The 23,806-nt window shown below is 41.8% G+C and overlaps 1 protein-coding gene across 1 annotated transcript in view; it reads right to left on the bottom strand.

Annotated features, from left to right (window-relative positions):
• PTPRK (protein tyrosine phosphatase receptor type K) overlaps positions 1–23,806 on the bottom strand; it is a 703,591-nt gene that overhangs the window by 520,477 nt on the left and 159,308 nt on the right. The gene's annotated exons all lie outside the window — the stretch shown is intronic.

Here is a 23,806-nt window from a genome sequence, read left to right as displayed (position 1 = left end):
CTAAGTGCTTGAGAGAGACCAATACAACAAAATTTGCAGGCGCGTTCCCTGGAAAACTAGGTGATGATCGTGCATGAAGGCATCCTCTTATCCTGAGGAAGAGGTAGTGTTCTGGGAAGTAAAACTATTCCTATTGAAACATTTATAAACATTTCAATGATCCCAGATCTACACTGCCAACTTTTCAACATTTAATGTCCCATGCAATTTTTCTTTACTGACATTTAAAGACTGGAGAGACCTCGCTGCCTCTGAAACAGAAGAACTCCTCTAGTTCCTGACTTCAGATTGAAGACCAAAGGGATTCACTCCATTCAAAGTGCTAATTGTCAATGGAACATACCTTCTGAAAGAGAAATCTGACTACTCTAGCACTCAGCAAAGCCCCTGACCCTAAAAACCGAAAACGACTGATCCATATGTACTCAAAACCAAGGGGTCAAGGATTATGAAAATATCCTTACGCTCTAGTTCACTATCTGTAAATTTATTTTAATGCCTAGTTCTCCCTGTATAGTTAAGCTCCTTGTGGCACGGATTGAGTCTACCAACTCTGCTGTATTAAACTTTCCCAAGCACTTAGTACTTTAGTTCATGGAAAATGCTAAATATAATTGGCAGTTTGTGTTTTACATGATTTTTTCATCCATTAATTGCACTACAGTAATAAGGTATCCCAACTTAAAACTTTAACCGTGGTTGTTGTTTTTTTCCTTGCAAGTGCATTGATTTGATAGTAATAATAATAATGATAAATAATAATAATAATACTTGCAAAGCTCTGTACTAAGCTCTGAGGTAGGTAGAAGACAATCAGGTCAGACACAGTCCCTGTCCCACATGGGGCTTAACGCCCATTTTAGATTTTACTGAGGCATAGAGAAGTGAATCAACTTGCCCAAGGTCACAAAGCAGACAAGTGGCAGAGGCAGAATTAGAACCCAGGTCCTCTGACTCCCAAGCCTGTGCTCTTTCCATTGGGCCATGCTGCTGTTTTTAGTTATACATGGCCTCAGGATCTGTCTCTTCCCTAAACTGTAAACTCTTTGTGGTCAGGGACTATGTTCAATTTGCATCTTTTTGATATATCTCAAAGTGCTTAGCACAGTACCATGCACAACAATCAATACAACATGGTAATAATAATAATAATAATGGCATTTATTAAGTGCTTACTATGTCAAAGCACTGTTCTAAGCACTGGGGAGGTTACAAGGTGATCAGGTTGTCCAACGGGAGGCTCACACTCTTAATCCCCATTTTACAGATGAGGAAACTGAGGCACAGAGAAGTTAAGTGACTTACCAAAGTCACACAGTTGGCAGAGCCGGGATTCTAACCCATGACCTTTGGCTCCAAAGCCCATGCTCTTTCCACTGAGCCACACTGCAAAAACCATTCTCTTCAACTACAACGTTAAATCAAGTTCAGCAGAATTAGAAAGCACGTATACTAAATTGTGTTTTAAACCAAGTTCTTCCTTACAACAAAGCATTACTTTTCCACCTGGTAGAATCCCAAACATTGTAATCAAAATTCTTATTTCAAATGTGCATCTGATCAAAGCTTGCCTTTTTTGATCTATAGCCTTTTATATCCTTCTTGAAAAATCAGCAAGCTGATGTCACTGCAGGTTTTGAAAACTTTGCATCAGTAAACAGTAATTAGGAAAAAAAGTAAGCTAATGTTAAGCAGGAGATTGTTCCCTACTGTTCTGGGGAGTTGAATTGGGTGAACAAAAGGGAGAGAATATAGTCTGCTAATTAGTGCCACCTAGAATGGTATAAATTCAAATGTCATGGTCAACTAACCATTCAAAGCACTCATGTTTCAATTTTTTTCTTCTGGAGCCAAGTGGGATTTGTTTAATATTCAATGTCATATACACCATTCACTCCATTAATTTCCTTAGAAATTAACTTATTTTGAAACAAAAGATAATGAAACACCATCTTATTAAAGATTCAAAGGTTCTGGGTAAAAAGGAGATTTTAATAAAGTGTACGGCAAGATCGTAAATAATTATATTTGTAGCTTGGGCTCAGGAATAAGTGATTTTCTCATTTGCTACCATTTCTGAAAATAAAGAGATCTAATTTTATTTTCAACATCAATTTAGTCTCCCTCTGTGATTCTCTCATGTTTATTCTCAGTCCTCTGACTTTGTACTGCCACTACTTCAAATACAAAATCAGAGCCAGTATATCTTTCAGAAAGAAGTACCCAGGGCTAACGAAAGGATGAGTCCTAAAAGTGATTATTTTCGATATTTTGAGGTTGTTTCATTTCAAAGAATTCCACAATATTTCATAAGCTATTTCTTTGGTTGAAAAGTACTTTGGCATCATCATTTACCCTAGATATGGAATGAAATAATGTCATTTTTGACCCAAAGTGTAGAATTTAGCAGAATGTCCCTCATTAGTAGTAATGGTATTAACTGAGCAATGCACTGTATCACGTGCTTGGGAAGTACAAAACAAACAGATGACACATTCCCTTCCCATAAGGAGTTTACCTCTACCTGGGAAGACAGATATAAGAGTATTTAAATAGGAATCTAAATGAATAAATAAATGCACTGGGGAAAGTGTGTTGAAGGAGGCAGCTTTCAGTAGGGCTTTGAATATCAGGAGAGCTGTGGTCTCTGCCAGATTTGGGAAGGGAGAAGGGTCCAAACTGGAAGAACAATGTGAGTGAGGGGTTGGAAATGGAAGTCTCATTTGATTTTTCCAAATGAATTTCTGCCCCATTTGCACGCTCTTTTCCCCAAACCTTTCAACCCTTTTAACACATAATATTATCAACCTTCACCCCCACCCCCCAAAAGACAGTTTCCTTTTTTAAACTTCCAAAAGGGTGGTAAATCAGCATGGGGTTCGGAGGCCTTCATATGGACATGAGAGTTTAACAAAAAAAAACAAGCAAAAAACTATATTTCATCTTCCATATGGTCTTCCTTCAAGGTATGTGTTCGGAACTGGAAAATTCAGGAGAAATGAAAACAGTTCTCCACATGAAACTCCAAAGGTTTGTACAGATTATTTTTGGAAATACCAATGAAAATTTACAATACCCCTTTGGTGTAAAGGAAGTGTCAATGGGACAATCAATCACCCACCCCCAGCCTCCCTCAAATGAGGAAAATCACTGGTGGTTTATGAAACACTGGAAATGATCATTCAGGAGCAGAGGATAAACCAGAACCATAAATTCCAAACTACGGTCCATGACTCTATTTAAAAACTCAAGTTGTGAAATAAAAACCAAAACAATTTCAGTTACCGCAACAGTTCACTTGGGTTGTGAAGGAAAAAACCCAGTGGTCTAATAGTTCCAGTCTGAAATCAGAGGTTAAAAAAGTACCAATTTATCAAATGTTTGGAACATTGTAATTCCTTTGAAACTATAGATGTCCCTCACAAAAATCAGATTTCATACTTGAATGATTTCCTTGGACTATGAAAACTTTGTAGGTGTCTGACGTTTTCATGAGTGGTTTAAGGGGAAAAGTAAAGAAAATATTTAAAAAAATGAACAGAATTATGGTATCGTGGTCATGCACTTTGTAATAGTAGTAATATTTTTTAAGTGCTTACTAAGTGCAGAGCATTGTATTAAATCCTGGGAGGGAATATGCAAGTGGTAATTAGACACTATCCTGATCTGTTACCAAATAGCAATGTACCACCTACGAGTCTTAGCATTATGGACATCTCATCTACAAATTTATCCAGTTCTCTACTGAAGCTACTGATATTTTTGGGCTGTATAACAATAATAATAATAATGGCATTTATTAAGCGCTTACCTTGTGCAAAAGCACTGTTCTAAGTGCTGGGGAGGTTACAAGGTGATCAGGTTGTCCCACGTGGGGCTCATAGTCTTAATCCCCATTTTACAGATGAGGTAACTGAGGCACAGAGAAGTTAAGTGACTTGCCCAAAGTCACACAGCTGACAAGTGATGGAGCTGGGATCAGAACCCATGACCTCTGACTCCTAAGCCCGGGCTCTTTCCACTGGGCCACGCTGCTTCTCATAGCCTTATCCTCTGCTATTTCCTCTAATTTATTTTAACTAGATTGTAAGGTCCTTTGAGCAGGGTTCATGTCTACCAACTTTATTTATTTTACTCTTCCACGTACTTAATACAGTGCTCTGAACACAGCCCGGGCTCTTTCCACTGTGCCACGCTGCTTCTTTTATGTTTACACTTAGGAGGTGAGCAAATGTTGCCTTCTGAAGTGCATCAGGATTTGTTTTCCAGAAAAATATTTTTCATTTACCATATTATGACCCACATGTATGTAGGGGAGCAATGGGGTGTTAGAGAAGGGGGTTGGGACTAATGCTAATTTTGCTAGTAATGAGTTTCCTTTTGAACAAATCTATGAGAAGTAGAAAAAGACTATGGTACTAGGACACATCTGAAAACTTTTCCCTTCTTCGTCAAGTTCCCTTCAGCTGCAAAACAATAACAGTCCAATGAAATATGATACATCATTTAGGTATAATAGCCTAGGCAGACTGATTTAGAGACTCAATCACTTGATCTGGAAATAAACTCAATGATGAATCTTTGGAGCTGAAAGAATAAAGCAGCAGGCATTCTCAAGTGCTGATTCTTTGTTTTATTTCCACTGGGGACGGAGGCCAAAGCAAAGAAGAACTTATTTACGTAGCAATTCTTTCTCACCTCTCAGGAATTCACTTTGTTTATGAAGTGACTGTACAACGGGTTAAGGCTCTAAAGAGTGTTTTATCACTTTTTCAATTCCAAAGCCTCAGTGTCCAGAACTAGGTTAAGTGTATGAAGATATCATCCAAATATGGAAATGGACTCTCTTCCTGTCCAACAACAACAAAAAAAAATGTGCAATGAGAAATTGTGCACAGAGAACTATTTGGGGTATTTTTTAAAATAAATGTCACCTGTTAATTTGTACGACAGTTCTCCTTGCACAGTTTCTCACCAAAAAGCTGAAATGGGCATAAAACTCAGAAATGATTGAAGATCTATATTGGTGGGAGCCATCCACAGCAGTTTATAAAACTACTGTAGACAGTCTTCATCAGATAAATGCCCTCTCTGCTTGGTCTCTTGAATTTACACTTTTCCTCTTACAGATATTTCCTGGCACTACCTTGCAAGTATTTATGAGGGTATCACTTTTGAGAAGATGGATAGTCTAACAGGGTCTTTTCAGAAATGATTTTTGTCCTTAGTTTTAAGCATTTTCCCATTTTTTTTTTAATGGTATGTGTTAATCGCTTCCTATGTGCCAGGCACTGGGGTAGATAAAAGGGAATCAGGCTGGACACAGTCCATGTGCCACATGGAGCTCATACTCTTAATTCCCATTTTAAAGAAGTAGTAACTTAGGCACAGAGAAATTAAGCAACTTGCCCAAGGTCACACAAGAGACAAGTGGTGGAGCAGGGATTAGAACCCAAGTTCTCTGACACCTAGGCCCTTGCTCCTTCCACAAGGTCACGCAGCTTCAGTGTAAGCACCAGCTGCTCCTATGTCATGAGTTATTTGCTACACCCGCTAGAAACATTATGATAAACCCAATGTTTAATGATGCATTTTCTCGTAAGCCTTAGAGAAAGTACTAGCACCAAGAATTTTGATAAGCCAAATCACAAATAAAATTAAGGCAATGCAGAAGCAATGATCAGAGATGAAGACAGCAATTCAGTATCAGGTCCATTAGTCTTAGAATGAGGGGACTTGAAGATGAGGCCTAATGGGGAGAGCACAGGCCTGAGAGTCAGAAGGACCTGGGTTCTAATTCCAGCTCTGCCACTTATTTGCTGCTTAACCTTGGGTAAGTCACTTAACTTATCTGTGCCTCATTTATCTCATCTGTAAAATGGGGATTAAGACTGCCGGTCATCAGCTCCGCAACATTGCTAAGATCCGCCCTTTCCTTTCCATCCAAACCGCTACCCTGCTCGTTCAAGCTCTCATCCTATCCCGTCTGGACTACTGCATCAGCCTTCTCTCTGATCTCCCATCCTCATGTCTCTCCCCACTTCAATCCAGACTTCATGCTGCTGCCCAGATCATCTTTGTCCAGAAACGCTCTGGGCATGTTACTCCCCTCCTCAAAAATCTCCAGTGGCTACCAATCAATCTGCGCAACAGGCAGAAACTCCTCACCCTGGGCTTCAAGGCTGTCCATCACCTCGCCCCCTCCTACCTCACCTCCCTTCTCTCCTTCTACAGCCCAGCCCGCACCCTCCGCTCCTCTGCCGCTAATCTCCTCACCGTGCCTCGTTGTTGCCTGTCCTGCCGTCGACCCCCAGCCCACGTCATCCCCCGGGCCTGGAAAGCCCTCCCTCTCCCCATCCGCCAAGCTAACTCTCTTCCTCCCTTCAAGGCCCTACTGAGAGCTCACCTCCTCCAGGAGGCCTTCTCAGACTGAGCCTCCTCCTTCCTCTCCCCCTCGTCCCCCTCTCAATCCCCCCCGTCTTACCTCCTTCCCTTCCCCACAGCATCTGTATATATGTATATATGTATGTACATATTTAGTCCTCTATTTATTTATTTTACTTGTACATATCTATTCTATTCATTTTATTTTGTTAATATGTTTGGTTTTGTTCTCTGTCTCCCCCTTCTAGACTGTGAGCCCACTGTTGGGCAGGGACTGTCTCTATATGTTGCCAACTTGTACTTCCCAAGCGCTTAGTACAGTGCTCTGCATACAGTAAGCGCTCAATAAATACGATTGATTTATTGATTGATTGACTGTGAGCCCACGTGGGTCAGGGACTGTGTCCAGCCTGATTAGCTCATCGCTCTAACTACCCTAGTGCTTAATACAGTGCCTGACACATAGTAAATGTGTGACAGATACCGTTAATAAACAAAAAACAACATTTTTTTCCCCATCCAAAAAGCCACATGGCTTAGTGGAAAGAGCACAGGCTTGAGAGTCAAAAGTTGTCTAATGCCAACTCCGCCACTTGCCAGCTGTGTGACTTTGGGCAAGTCATTTAAACTTCTCTGTACTTCAGTTACCTCATCTGCAAAATGGGGATTAAGACTATAAGACCCATGTGGGACAACCTGATTACTTTGTATCTACCCCAGGGCTTAGAACTATGTTTGACACACAGTAAGCGCTTAACAAATACCATCATCATCAGCCACATCTGTTTAGCCTGGACTTCCAGCCAAACTTGTGTCAGGTCTCAGCGCTTTCCACCAGAGAAGCAGTATGGCGTAGTGGATAGAACACAGGCCTGGGAGTCAGGTCATGGGTTCTACTCCCGGCTCTCCATTTATCTGTTTGTGTGTCCTTGGACAAGTCACTTTATTCTCTATGCCTCAGTTACCTCATCTGTAAAATGGGGAATGAAACTGTGAGCCCAACAAGGGACAGAGACTTTGTTCAACCCTATTTGCTTGCATCCACCCCAGTGCTAGTACAGTGCCTGGCACAAAGTAAGTGCTTAACAAACAACAGTTATTATTATGAACAGCTGTATCTGTCTATAACAGGTGGTTTTACCCACACCTTACATAAGTCAAGGTCCACCTCCATGCCTTTGTTCTGCCTGGTGTTGTGTTTGATTTTTCTGCTAGTAGTTGGAAGCAACCTTAACTTCACAGACTCCGTCCTCTCCTGGTTCTCCTATCTCTTCGGCCGTTCATTCTCAGTCTCCTTTGTGGGCACCTCCTCCCCCTCCCATCCCCTTATTGTAGGGGTTCCTCAAGGGTCAGTTCTTGGTCTCCTTCTGTTCTCTATCTACACTCACTTCCTTGGTGAACTCATTCGCTCCCATGGCTTCAATTATCATCTCTATGCTGATGACACTCAAATCTAAATCTCTGTCCCTGCTCTCTCTCCCTCCCTTCAGGCTCGTGTCTCCTCCTGCCTTCAAGACATCTCCATCTGGATGTCTGCCCGCCATCTAAAACTCAATATGTCCAAGAGTGAACTCCTTATCTTCCCTTCCAAACCCTGCCCTCTCCCTGACTTTCCCATCACTGTAGACAGCACTACCATCCTCCCCATCTCACAAGCCTGCAACCTTGGTGTCATCCTCGACTCTGCTCTCTCATTCACCCCTCACATCCAATCCGTCACCAAAACCTGCCAGTCTCACCTCCACAACATCGCCAAGATCCACCCTTTCCTCTCCATCCAAACAGCTACCCTGCTGGTTCAATCTCTCATCCTATCCCAACTGGATTACTGCATCAGCCTCCTCTCTAATCTCCCATCCTCGTGTCTCTCCCCACTTCAGTCTATACTTCACGCTGCTGTCCGGATCATCTCTGTGCAGAAACGCTCTAGGCATGTTACTCCCCTCTTCAAAAATCTCCAGTGGCTACCAGTTAACCTACACATCAGACAAAAACTCCTCACTCTCATCTTCAAGGCTGTCCATCACCTCGCCCCCTCCTACCTCACCTCCCTTCTCTCCTTCTACAGCCCAGCCCGCACCCTCCACTCCTCTGCCGCTAACCTCCTCAATGTACCTTGTTCTCGCCTGTCCCGCCATCGATCCCTAGCCCACGTCCTCCCCCTGGCCTGGAATGCCCTCCCTCCACACATCCACCACTACATCTCTTCCTCCCTTCAAAGCCCTACTGAGAGCTCACCTCCTCCAGGAGGTCTTCCCAGACTGAGCCCCCTTTTTCCTCTCCTCCTCCCCATCCCTCCTGCCCTACCTCCTTCCCCTCCCCACAGCACTTGTATATATATTTGTACAGATTTATTACTCTATTTTACTTATACATATTTACTATTCTATTTATTTTGCTAATGATGTGCATATAGCTCTAGTTCTATTTGTTCTGATGATTTTGACACCTGTCTACATGTTTTGTTTTGTTGTCTGTCTCCCCCTTCTAGACTGTGAGCCTAGGGTAGGGTAGGGACAGTCTCTATATGTTGCTGACTTGTACTTCCCAAGTGCTTAGTACAGTGCTTTGCACACAGTAAGCACTTAATAAATATGATTGAATCAATGAATGAATGAAAGTATTGCTTCAAAGCACTTCTGAAGGGATTGTTTGGCTGGTATCTGCTCCCCCTCACTCCCTACCCAATGATACACAATGAGTTCTGCCGTGGTTCACTTCCTAGGCACAGATATGTATCACCCATCTCATCTTACCTCACTTCATCCCTGAGCTTTGGCCATTCAAAAACAGCCCTCTGGGCACAAATGACAGGCTCACATGAAAGCTGTCTTATTTTCAAAATAGATGAAGCCTTAAAATGAAGGCTTCACTCAAATATTTTGACTGAAAGAAGCTATGATGAACAATTTCACATTAGGCTTCAACAGAATCAGAAAACCCCTTCCCTCCTCAACAGCACCCATTTCTCCTGGGTTTCCAGTCAGCACCAGATCATCATGACTTGTTCAAGTGAAGAAGCCGGGGGGAACAAGTCAACTGCCGGCTGGTCCTTGCTGTGCATTAGAGAGGATCACGTGCCTGTTGGAGAATCCAGTCAAAGTCTTACTAAAACTATATCTCCTCCAGGAGGCTTCTTTGACAGTTTAATCAAAATGTGTTTCTCCTCTGTGTTACAGCACAGGTATTTGATGTAAAAACAGCCATCTGATGCTTCATCAGAAGACAAACAGAAAAGCATGAGAAATATAAATTATATTCAAAATGACAAAAAGAGGGAATCAATGCTTTAGAAGATAGGAGAAAAATTCATAAATACTCCTCTAAAATAATCTTATCTCCCATCCACTCTATTCTCCCTCCCTTTTGCATCACCTACGTCCTTGGGTCTGTATTCCCTAATCATTTTGATACTCACCAATCTTCTTCCCCTCAAAGCACTTATGTACATATCTTTATAATCTGCTACATCCTCTATCTGACATGTATTTAATGTCTGTCTCTCCCACTAGACTGTAAGCTCTTAGAGGGCAGGGATCATATCTACCAACTCTACTGTCCTGTACATTCCCAAGCACTTAATACAATGCTCTGCCTACAATAAGCACTCAATAAATACCATCGGTTGATTGATCAATTATTGAATCAACACCTGGGAGAGGATGTTGGTGGCAGTATGAGGATTCTTGCCACTCATCTTTGAAAGGATACTGCATTCTGTCCGGCCTGGTTAGCAGCCAACTAAAGACACGAAGGAGAAAGAGGAGGAGGAGGAGGTGAGCTTAGCCTGCTGCATAAACTAACACCGTACTTGATGACAAGTGGCTTCGGTATAGCATAGCTTGCCTATTTCACAACCCAATAAAAAATAAGAAAAAAAAAGCAACAGAAGAACCATCTTTTAAAAGCTTACCTCCCAGTGGATGAGCACAGGACAACCTCACTGTCCCCAAATCAATTTATATGCAGCCAACTTCAAATGAAGAATTTTTTTTTTACAATTTAACCACTAGAAACTAAAAAACACAAATAGAGAGCAAAGGTGGCATTGTGTGGAGCATTCATGCCTAAGTGAATCAAACAAAGGAGGGAAGGAGATTTGGAGAGCTACTTTGGGTCAGGCAGAGATACAGCATCTGAGACATGCTCTATCCTGCCCATCTGTGATTCAGCTTGCTAGAAGGAAGGCACACAATTTTGCATTTTAAAATTCAGCCTGCCTTCCAAAATCTGCAGCCTTTTCTTAGGCAACTAAAGAAAAATTTAAAACTTCTTGCTTAACAGTACTCAGTTTAATCAAAATGTGCTTCTCATCTGTTAGAGCATTGATATTTGTTGTAAAAACAGCCATCAATAGATGCTTTATCAGAAGAACAACAGAAAAACATAAGGAATATAAACTATACTCTAAATGGCAATATTCTAAATGGCAAGAAAAGGGGAATCAATGCTTTAGAAGGGAAAAGACTTCATAAATACTCAAATAAAATAATTCTTTCCTCACACAATTTAGCCACCATCTTCTGAACTTTATTTTCATAAAACTGTGCTCATTATTTTCTAAAGACTAATAATAACAATAATAATAATGATAATGGTATTTGTTAAGTGTTTACTATGTGCCTGGCACTGTACTAAGGGCTGGGTTGGATATAAGCAAATCAGGTTGGACACAGTCCCTGTCCTACATGGGGCTCACAGTCTCAATCCCCATTTTACAGATGAGGGAATTAAGGCCCAGAGAAGTAAAGTGATTTACCCAAGGTCACACAGTAGACAAGTGGAGGAGCTGGGATTAGAACCATAACCTTCTGACTCCCATTCATTCATTCGTTCAATCATATTGAGTGCTTACTGTGTGCAGAGCACTGTACTAAGCGCTTGGGAAGTACAAGTTGGAAACATATAGAGATGGTCCCTACTCAACAACGGGCTCACAGTCTAGAAGGGGGAGACAGACAACAACAAAACATGTTAACAGGTGTCAAATACTCAATCAACTATGCCATGCTGCTTCTCTAAAGAACTTCCTAATCGGTCCATCAATCAGTGCTCTTTACTGAGTGTTCACAGTATGCAGAACACTGTACTGAGCACTTTGAAGAATATGATACAACAGAGTTGTTAGACATGATCCCTGTCCACAAGGAACTAAGACCTTAAACTCCCAAAGTGCTTAGTGTGCTCTGCACACAGGGAATGCTCAAAAAGTACCACCGACTAAGAAAATATGTAAAGCTAAGTGACCATGAATGCATATATCTAAAAATTAAATTACTAATTATTTAATGTCTGTCTCCCCCTCTAGACTGTAGGCTTGTTGTAGGCAGGCAATGGGCCTGCCAATTCTGTTGTATTGTACTCTCCCAAGAGCTTAGTACAATGCTAAGTGCTCAAGAAATACCATTAATGAGATGATGACCATGAATGGCTCAATAGCCCAAAATTTGTCTGGGGCTTGTGACCCTCTGTTTGTCTAGCAGGTATTAGATTTAATTCCTGTTCAGCACATCCATGCAATCAGTCAAGTGCAGAAATAAAACCAAATCCTTTTGGATCCACCAAAAGATACTGCTTAACCATGGTGGCACCATCAATAGGCAAACCCTCACATTCGATCTGTGAAGGTTTGGTGCTGGAAGAAGTGTTGTACCCCAGCAAAACTTGGAGACAAACGATCGCAATATCTAAAAGCTCTGAACACTTGCCACCGGGTGCATCGCTTGTAACTTTCCCTGAAAGAGTGATCGATTTGTTTTGGAGGATTTGAAGGTTGGAGGCACATTCTTCCAATTACAGGAATGATCACTACCTCCGACAAAACTGACCTGTGATTTATCCAATAAGTATTTTTTAAAATGGACTTACATCCCTTACCACCTATCTGATTCGGCAGGACACCGGTAGGGGAGTTAGATGCCTTTTGACACAACTTATTTCATATCTGTTTTCCGAGAAAGATCTGCTATGGGGGACATAAAATTGTCCCTAATTTGAACTAGACTTTCTTCAAGAGTGGAGGGTGAGTGATTCTTGCAGCAGGCCCTCCTCTGAAGTATAGGAATCCATGCTAAGATTTCTTGCTAATCAGATTTAGGCTGCTAGAAGATTGGTACCATGTCTTCTACCTCCATGCCACTTTCCCAAGCACTTGGTACAATGCTATGCATCCAGAAGGTGGTCAAGAAATACTGTTTCAGTGCTGAATTAGAAGACTTACAAAGGCACTGGTTAGCCTCATCTGACCAGTTTCAACATCTTTTAACCAGATTTAACTCCCCACTGGTTGACCAAGATCCTGAGGCAACTCCACAGTGATGCCATATAACCAGTCCTCATCCTTTTCTGGGATTAAAGCTGGGAGGTAGCAGGTATATTCATTCATTTATTGAATGCTTCCTGGGTGTAGAGCACTGTGCTAAGCACTTGGCCAAGTACAATACAACAGAGTTGTATATGCAATCCCTGCCCTCAAGGAGTCTACAGCCTACATACGAGCTACCTGGAAGACAAGTAGCAAGAGGGGAACTGTTCTTGAAATGAGACTTTTGGGGAAGTCAGGAGACCAAGGGACAGATCTGTACACAGTGACAGCACCTTTAAGTGATTACAAGTGCAGCAAATTACAATCTTTGCATGTCCATCATGTGGAACAGAATATCAGTAATTCACCCTTCTCAGAAGCCAGTGTGGGACAGGATTTTCCTGTCAGCAGTGTCACCTCTGAACCCAAAAGATGGCTACACACACACACACACACACACATATACATACTGTTTGAGCATTTGTGTGTATATATATATATATATATATACATACTTAATTTGTTTCAGATCCTTGAAGACAGGGCCACTATTTCTGAGGGAAGCAGCATGGCACAGCAGAAACAGCACAGGCCTTGGGGGTCAGAGAACTTGAGCTCTAATCACAGCTCTGCTACTTGCCTGCATGAGACCTTGGGAAAAGTCACTTAACTTTTCTTTTCCTCAGTTTCCACAAAGGTAACATGGGAATTCAATACTAGTTCTCCTGTCCACTCCTCCCTAACCCCGCCCCCAAGCCCTACCTCCTTCCCCTCCCCACAGCACTTGTATATATTTGTATAGATTTATTACTCTATTTATTTTACTTGTACATATTTACTATTCTATTTATTTTGTTAATGATGTGCATATAGCTATAATTCTATTTATTCTGACGATTTTGACACCTGTCTACTTGTTTTGTTTTGTTGTCTGTCTCCTCCATCTAGACTGTGAGCCCGTTGTTGGGTAGGGACCATCTCTATATGTTGCCAACTTGTACTTCCCAAGCGCTTAGTACAGTGCTCTGCACACAGTAAGTGCTCAATAAATACGATTGAATGAATGAATGAAAATGTGGGACAGACACTGTGCCCAACCTGATTATCTTGTACCCCAATGTTTAGTACAGTGCTTGGCACATATTAAGTGCCTAATACCATTATTATTAGTTCACAATGGCACATTTCAACAAATGCCAAACAGGAGCAATTTTGTGTGTTAAATCCACAACCTGAAGCAGCTTCTTGAACGGCAAAGGAACTGCAAAGAGCTGCAAAGTAAAAGAAGGCATCTCAACTGTCTTGTAATTCTTAGCAGCGCAGAGAGAGATTCAAAGAGAAAGGGTCTATAAATCCAGAGCTTTGAAAGTTTTGTAAGAAACTGAATCTCTACCAGATCAGTTTCACTTCAAGTACTTCCTGTCCCCTCCACACCCTTTAGCCATTCTGTCCCATAACCTCCTCAGGTCCACAACCGACATCATCATCATCAATCGTATTTATTAAGCGCTTACTATGTGCAGAGCACTGTACTAAGCGCTTGGGAAGTACAAATTGGCAACATATAGAGACAGTCCCTACCCAACAGTGGGCTCCAAACCTCACCCAAGTTGAGCAGTCTTTCTGGTGGGACAGAAAGCAATAGCTGACTGCCTTGGTACACTAAGTAAAGCAAATCTCTTATCGTTTGTTCCCACCAGTGAGTGAAGAGTGTGAGCAATGTCTTACTTGTCTGAAAAATTAGAACCTGAGTTGAGTACAGCCATCGTAGAAAATAAAAGATAGCTCTTCAGACAGACACACACAAATAGCTCCCACATGGTGTTTTGAGGTACGCTCAGGTTGCTAATTCCACTTGACCACATCTGCCTACTTACGTGGTCAGTAAAGAATTTAGGGCAATGGTTCCCAGGAACTGTATTTTACAGACCTCCTCTCATTTTATTTTAATTCCCTTAAGGACTGGGGCCAAGCCTGAATACTAAGATGAAACCAAATAAGAATGTAGAGGAATGCATGAGAAGCAGTATGACCTAATGGATAGAGCCCAGGCCTGGGTGTCGGAAAGATCTGGGTTCCAATCCAGCCTCCACCACTAGTCTGCTCTGTGACCTTGGGCAAGTTACTTCACTTCTCTGGGCCTCAGCTACCTCATCTGTAAAATGGGGATTAAGACTGTGAGCCCCATGTGGGATGGGGACTGTGTCCAAGCTGATTAGCTTGTATCTACACCATTGCTTAGTACATTGCCCAGCACACAATAAGAACTTAAAACATACCATAAAAATTGTAGGGAGGCAGTAGAGCCTTTAATTATGGCACAGGGAAATTCCAAATCTAGTAGTAATGAAGATATGGAATCAGCTATGCCTATCTCCTCCACCTCAACATCACCATCTCCAGCCCCTCCCCCTACACTCCCGACAATTCCTTTCCCCCTCTCCTCCCTCCATTTCCTCACCACCCTTTAAAAATCTAAGGCAATTGAAACACCAGGTAATACAATGTGGGAATCCCCAAATGAGTTTGAAAAATCCAATGAAAAGGTAAAACTTCCAGTTCAAAATTCCCACATTCAAAGTTGTCACTTTGCGAATAGAGACCCAGAATGGATTGCTGCTTGCTGGAGTTGTGTACACAACCACGGTCATAGGATACAACTGGCTGCCTGGACCGTTTACACTGAGAAACCAAATCCTCCAGCCAGGAAAGATCCAGCTATACCACTGATTGATTGACTGATAGGAACGACCCAGCCCTAATTTCAGTTTGACACCATTAATGAAAATGTCCAGCTTTATTTCTATTCACATCAACAGCAAAGAGTCAGTCAGCTTCTCTGCTCTTAATCTAAGTCCCTAGGTGAAGATTTCATGTCAGCACTGGTATTCCCTACGTCCTATGGATAAATTACTTATTTTTCTCTGCTCAAATTCTACTTCCAAGTTTTTTTGTTGTTTTTTTCCCCATCCCTGGAACAGCATTAATGATTTTTTTTTCTCCAATAGACTCAGCCTCCTGGACAGAGATCATGTTAAAGCTGTGTCATATCACGCCTTGGGTACTGCTGTTGTTCAATAAAACATTAAGAAAATAATAGAATCTCAACTGCAGATTCCATTGCATTAGTTTCCCAAGATAATTAGACAAGTACCATATATAGTTCTAAATCATCTGTAATCACCCTTCAACACTGTCTTTTAAATTCATTTCTCCAACTCTCTTTTGTACAGACGAAATATGAAAGTACTGACCCTGGCCACTCACCGTTACCCACGGAAATGCTTGGTGATCATTTCATTATGACAACATCATGATCATAAAAGTTTATTTATTTTTGTAGGGTGAGTGTGCAAGGTTATAACTAATTTCTGTAGTGTTCAGCTCAAGAAAAAGTAATTTTAGCTCCTTGGAATATATATTGATTTTACAGTGCATGTAAAAAGTGACTATCATCCTTGAATCGCTCTGTAATCTTAACCCTTGTTAGCTAAAGATTGGGGAGTGGACAGAAATTATGTCCTCTGGCACAAGCATTAATATTACATTCCTTTTACCTCATCTTTTAATTTTTTTTTACCCCAAAAGGCATCAGGACATATCTAACTCAGATATATCATGTACCTGAAAATTCTAAGAAAGAGATGTCTGTCTCAGCATGTCATTTTTGCCCACTGTAATTTAGATCTTTTCTTGACTTTTCTTGATCTTTTCTTGATGTGTCCAGGAGGGCAATTGACCTTACATTAAAAAAAGAAAGCCTTCATTAAGTGACTCCCTTTCAAGTAGTCCATTACAAGCTTTTCACTTGCTGACCTTAGACTATCTCAGATGCCTAATGCTCTTAATGGGTAACCCAAATGCGGTAAATAAACTCTCTCCCCTGCATCGAGGATAAATGCATCAAGTCAAAATCACGTGGATTGGGAACAAAAACTAGCCATAAACTGTCCAAACTCCTACTGCTAAAAAGCCACGATGTAGGAAGCCAAGCACAGAACAAAATCTCACCATCCTCCCCCCCGCTATCCGCGCCCAGCATTAACTCAAGAAGAGTTTTGTACTCTTGAAATAAACTATTTTTCTATCCTCTTTCCCCCCAGTACTGGTTGCTTTTAGACAGTGGATCACGTATGTGCTCCCAAGAGTTTTCCTAGATAGACAAGCAGAAAGCATTTATCCTAAGACCTAAAAATAATATACAGATCAGACAAAGGAAAAAGACTCAGAACAGCATCAGCACATGAACGAACAATATGTAAGACCCTGAAATACAGCAGATAGATTCAGCTGCCATTTGCTCAGATACCAATGGGGTTTGACTGCAAAATAATCACCCCCTCATTTAAAGTGCTCTAATCTTAGGCTGAGTTGGTATTTTATTTTGGATGGCAGGAAACGTGGGGGGGGCGGGGGGGAGGGAGGGAGAGATAGACCAGAAGTGACACTTCAATAATTAACTGACTCTGAATGGACAATTATACATTAAGCTGCCTGGAGTGAATTTCAGGATGACCACACTCAGCTTGCTACTTGCTAGATGCCATCTGTGTAAACACTTTCCTGACATACAGCCCTCCTCCTCGCCCACCACCATCCAACCCCACAGGTCTGGAGAGGTGGCAATCTAACATTTGATACCCTTAATGAGGCACTCCTTCTTGCCTCACCTATGGATGCAAAACGAGTTGATTAAAAATCCCTGAGTTTATGGGAAAGTTGAGGTTTCTGATAAGGCCATTCAGAAGTGGTCAGGCAACATTTAAAGACTCCTCTGTTCTCTTTCCATCTGTTCTTTGCTTTGTTTTTTGGTACTTGTTAAGCGCTTACTATGTGTTAAACACTGTTCTAAGCACTGGGGTAGGTACAAGTCAATTAAGTCAGACACAGTGCCTGCCCTACAAGGTGTTCACGGTCTTAGAGAAGCAGTGTGGCTTAGTGGAAAGAGCACGGGCTTGGGAGTCAAAGGTTGTGGGTTCTAATTCCGGCTCCGCCACTTGTCAGCTGTGTGACTTTGGGCAAGTCACTTAACTTATCTGTGCCTCAGTTACCTCATCTGTAAAATGGGGATTAAGACTGAGAGCCCCATGTGGGACAACCTAATTACCTTGTACCTACCACAGTGCTTAGAACAGTGCTTGGCACATAGCAAGTGCTTAACAAATACCAACATTATTATTATTATTATTAAGTAGCATGGCGTAGTGGATAGAGCACGGGCCTGGGATTCAGAAGGTCATGGGCTCTAATCCCAGCTCTGCCACTTGTCTACTGTGTGACCTTTCAGTTCTCTGTGCCTCAGTTGCCTCATCTATAAAATGGGGATTGAGACTGCGAGCCTCACATGGGTCCAGGACTTCGTCCAACCTGATTTGCTTGCATCCACCCCAGTGCTTAAAACAGTGCCTGGCACATAGTAAGTGCTTAACAAATACCATAGTTATTATTATTATGTACAAAGGAGAACAGGCATTGAATCCCCATTTTACATTCATTCATTCATTCAATCGTATTTATTGAGGGCTTACTGTGTGCAGAGCACTGTACTAGGCGCTTGGGAAGTACAAGTCGGCAACATATAGAGATGGTCCCTACCCAACAATGAGCTCACAGTCTAGAAGGGGGAGACAGACAACAAAGCAAAACATGTAGACAGGTGTCAAAACTGTCTGAACAAATAGAATTATGGCTATATGCACATCATTAACAAAATTACAGTTGCGGAAACTGCGGCACAGAGATTCACCACTCTGCATGCACAATGTTGTCATAATGAAACGATCACCAAGCATTTCCGTGAGTCACAGTGAATGGCCAGGGTCAGTACTTTCATATTTTATGTATGATCTCACTTTTCAGGTACTGTCATTTGATGCTACCAGATGCTATCCTGCCCTAGGTGAACTTAAGATACCTAGATTTGTTGCCTTCCCCTGGGCACTTTTACCTCTGACTGATTGAACAGAAAAAACATACTTTTGATCCTGCTCTTGCATTATATAATCAAACCATTCCACAGCACAAATTTGAGATAGGAAACTGTGACTGCAAAATAACATTACTAATACTACTAATAATTGTATCTATTAAGTGCTTACTACATGTCAAGCACTGTTCTAATTCCTGGAGTAGATGATATCCAAATCTGACCGAGTCCCCGTCCCACATGGGGCTCACAGTCTAAGTACGATGGAGAACACAGATTTGTTCCCTTCCCCTGGACACTTTTACCTCTGACTGACTGAACAGAAAAAACATACTTTTAATCCTGCTCTTGCATTATATAATCAAACCATTCCACAGCACAAATTTGAGATAGGAAACTATGACTACAAGATAACAATATTAATACTACTAATAATTGTATTTATTAAGTGCTTACTATGTGTCAAGCACTGTTCTAAGCTCTGGAGTAGATGATATCCAAATCGGACCGAGTCCCCGTCCCACATGGGGCTCACAGTCTAAGTAGGAGGGAGAACAGGGATTGAATCTCCATTTCACAGTTGAGTAAACTGAGACAAAGAGGAAGTTAAGCGACTTGCCCAAGGTCACACAATAGAGCAGGATTAGAACCCAGGTCCTCTGCCTCCTCAGCCCATGCTTTTTCCCTGCCAAATGCTGCTGCTGTTATTCGCTCTGTACTCTTCTCCACCATCCCCTTTTGATCGCATATGCTGTCTAATTTATGGTTTGTATGGTTGGTGAGGGGCAGACCTCGGAACTAATAGGGCCGTACATCATTGAAACACACCTCAGTAAATTTTATAACGCAAAAGAGTAACTGTTCGCCACTACAACCGTCAGATTAATTATGATGATAGAATACTTTATGTGTATTGTAAATTAAGGCAATCTTTGAAGTGAATCATTTCAGTGCCTGTGAAGAGCGTCAGATTGACAGTACTTAAAATTAGAAATTTGTCAAATTTCTGCTTTAAATAGATACTCCAGAGAATTTCATCCAAAATTCAATTAGGCATGAATATTTGTATTAAAACCTGTTAGAAAGAAGAAAAGAAAAGAACTAACTCTGATTTCAGAAGGTAATAGGCCTGTAAACTAGGTTTCATCAAGGAGAATCAGCCAAGAGACCCAATTGAAAGGAAAATGGAATGGTACTTTTGAAGCAGATAGCATTTTATGGAAAACTGGGTCATCTTGATGAATACAAAGTTCGGACATTTTCCCCTTGCCTCTCAACATAGGCATGGATGGAGGGAGGAATGGGGAGTTAAAATAACTGCAGCATTCTGGATACAAATCCCAGAATTCTGAGGGATCTTAGGTAAACCCAAATCTATATCTCCAGACCTGACTTCTCTCCTTCCCTGAAATCTCACATTTCCTTCTGCCTTCAAGATGTATCTACTTGGACGTCCCACCAACACCTCAAATTAAACATGTCCAAAACTGAACTCCTCATCTTCCAACCTAAACCCTATCCTCCTCGTCTTTCTCATCACTGTAGACAACACCAATATCCAAAGTATCTCACAAGCCCTTCAACTTGGTGTTGTCCTCAACTCATCTCTCTCATTCCACCCACATATTCAATGTGTCACCAAATCCTGTCGGTTTGATCTTCAAAACCTTGCTAAAATCTGCCCTTTCCTCTCCATCCAAACTGATACCATGCTAACCTAAGCACTTATCCTATCCTGCCTTGACTGCTGTATCTGCCTTCCGGCCTCCTGTCTCTCCCCACACAAATCCACAATTCCTTCTGCTGCATGGATCACTTATTAACAAAAACGTTCAAGTCCATGTCGCCCCACTCCTCAAGAACATCTGATGGCTGGCCCATCCATCTTGGCATCAAACAGAAACTCCTTACCATTAACTTCAAAGTACTCAATCAGCTTGCCCCCTCCTACCTCATTTTACTAAATCTACTACAGCCCAGCCTGCACACTCCGCTCCTCTAGCTCCAATTAACTCATTGTGCACAATCTCGTCTATCTTTCCGCAGACCTCTTTCCCACGTCCTCCCATTAGCCTGAGACTCCCTCCTCCTCCGTAAACACCAGACCACCACTCCCTCCACCTCCAAAGTATTATTAAGGCCACATCTCCAAGAGGCCATTCCCAATGAGGCCCTCTTTTCCCCAGCTTATTATTCCTTTTGTATCATCTGTGCACTTGGATCTGTGACCTTTGGACATTTGATAGTCACTCCACTCCCAACTTCACAGCACTTGTGTATGCATCATTAAATTACATATTACAAATTATTTATTCATGTTATGGTCTGTCTCCCCCTTTAGACTGTAAGCTCGTTATGGTTTGGGAACGTATCTGCTAATTCTGTTGTGTTCTCCCAAGAGCTTAGTACAGTGCTCTGCACATAGTAAGCACTCAAATACCATTGATTGATTGATTGATAAGTACCATGCATGGTCCAAACCAGATGAGAACATGAGATGTGTGGGTTCAGGCCAAGGAAACAGACAGTGGACTGAGACAATCAAGCACGTCTCCCTTCTTAAAATTGCTTGGGAAAGCCAACAAAAAATCAGCATTGTCTCCACTAGACCTCCTAGCTGCTGCCCCAGGAAACCAAAAGAAATGGTCAGCTTTAGTATATGAGATCTAGGTCAATGTGGAAAAAAATTGAAATGTGATGACCTTTAGGAAGCATTAACATATTCTAACTTGCAAAGTGCCCTAGAATAGATATGCAGACTCATGCAAATTACCTGTAAATACTTATTTACAAATTATCTGTACCTGACCTATTTCATACATATAGATGTGGCCTTCGGGAGATCTCAGAGTAGATCCCTGACCTCGAAAATGCCAAGAATGGCCCAGATCTCTTTTATCCCCAGGGAGAAGGATACATCTGAAAAAAGTCCCTCTCCCAGATGGCCAGGAGGCTCTTCTTCCAGTAACCACGGAGGAAAGCTCTGAACATCTCAGAGCCCTGGGCCATGGTTGTGCCTGACTGAAAAATAGCAGGATGGAGAGATAAAAGAAGGATTGCGGAAGAGGATATCTCCTCAGAGAAAACATTCCTGGAGGTTTGTATCATCTGAGGAAGTAATTTTAAAAAAGGGACACAGTGATTCACAGGCAAAGCATGATTAAGAAAGAGTTTATGGAATAGAAAAGAGAAGCAGGGTGGTCCAGTGGAAAGAGCGGGGGATTCTGGGAGGCAGGGCACCTGGGTTCTAGTCCCCACTTTGCTACTGGCCTACTGTGTGGCCTTGGGCACATTATTTAACCACCCAGTTCAATTTCCCCATGTACAAAAATGGCAGCTACATTTACCTAATATGTTTGGAAAGTGGGGCTGTCAAGATAAAATAAGATAGTTGGCAAACTCCTGTCTGATAGGGAGACAGGAGAAGCAGAGAAGCAGAGTGGAGCTTGGAGCGTGGAGAAGCAGCACGGAGAAGCAGTGTGGCTCAGTGGAGAGAGCCCGGGCTTTGGAGTCAAAGGTCAGGGGTTCAAATCCCGGCTCCACCAGTTGTCAGTTGTGTGACTTTGGGCAAGTCACTTCACTTCTCTGTGCCTCAGTTACCTCATCTATAAAATGGGGGTGAGGACTGTAAGGCCCCCTGTGGGACAACCTGTTCACCTTGTGACCTCCCCAGCGCTTAGAACAGTGCTTTGCACATAGTAAGTGCTTAATAAATGCCATTATTATTATTATTATAGGCAAACTTGACTGATTACACCCTTTGCTAAATGAGAAGTAGCATGCCTAGTGGATAGAGCACAGGCCTAGGAGTCAGAGGACCTGGGTTCTAATCCCTGATCTGCCATGTGCTGGCTGTGTGATCTTGGGGAAGTCACTTAACATCTCTGTGCCTCAGTTTCCTCAGCTGTAAAATGGAGATTAAATACCTGTTCGTCCTCCCCCTTAGACCGTTAGTCCTATGTGTGACAGGGACCAGTATTAAGCAAAACAACCCAGTACCTAGCCAGCACTTAGAATAGTATTTGACATGAAATAAGTGTTTCAAAAGTACCATAAAAAATGGCAGAACTTTAACTAAACACAAGTTACATTCCATTCAAATAAAGTGGCCTTGACCTTTTTTCTCCCTCTGCATGATTAAATACCTAATGTCCTATTAATTGGAAGACATGGCTGATTTTCAAACACTTTTCATTTTCTCTGCATATCATCCAGTCTAGGAACCACCAATTAAGCTGTTCATCAGAGGTGAGTCCGCAAGGTCAGCCCCGCTGTACCTCTTCAGTTACTCATTACCTATCCTCAGTAGTAATTAACAATGGCAACATTTCCATAAATCAACGTCTTTCTGATTATCCTGAGTTGATGAGTAGTCAAAATGTGCCCCGTCTTCCCCTCCCCTTTTAATTTTCTCTCAACAATCCCATCTAAATATATCGTGGAACATGGCAACCAAAAAAAAAAAAATCTCAAGTTTTCCTAAAATTAAAATACATGAGAGAACCCAAGCTCAGTAACTGAAGGAGAAAACACATGTGCATGCGCTAATCATGAAAGTGTTGGCAACTAAAGGGATAAATAATATTAATAATGATGGTTTATGTTAGTCGAATACTCTGTGCCAAGCACTGTACTAAGTCCAGCGCTTAGAACAGTGCTTTGCACACAGTAAGCGCTTAATAAATGCCATCATTATTATTATTACCAGGGTAGGTGTAAAATAATTATGTTGGGCTTAGTCCCCATGTCTCATTGAGCTCGTTATCTAAGGGGGAAAGGAACACGTATTTAATCCCCATTTTGCAGATGAAGAAATTGAGGTACAAACAAGTGACTTGCCCAAGACTACACAGCAGGCAAGTAGCAGAGGCAGGATTAGAAGCCAGGATCTCTGACCCCTAAGTCTGCGCTTTTTCTACCAGGCCTCAGATCCAGGCTTGAAAGTCAGGGATCCTTTAAATCGACCCTAGTAGTGGTCTCTTATCTATCAGCCCAGGATATAAACAGTGTTTTCTAGGTGACTAGAAAGAAAAGGTAATTCCATTTTTTTCCCCAAAATTTCTGTTGTATTCACTCCTTCAGACAATTTCAGTGATGCTTTACTCAGGAACGCAAAATGTCTAGGCTTTATTTCACTTTCGGCCACCTCCCAGGAAAAATAAACGGTGAACTCTTGAACATTTAGTTGTAAA

Source organism: Tachyglossus aculeatus, chromosome 2 (genome assembly GCF_015852505.1).
Source record: "Tachyglossus aculeatus isolate mTacAcu1 chromosome 2, mTacAcu1.pri, whole genome shotgun sequence".
Lineage (NCBI taxonomy): Eukaryota > Metazoa > Chordata > Mammalia > Monotremata > Tachyglossidae > Tachyglossus > Tachyglossus aculeatus.
Note: the sequence above shows the minus strand (reverse complement) of the source record. Positions and strands in the feature narration are given on the sequence as shown.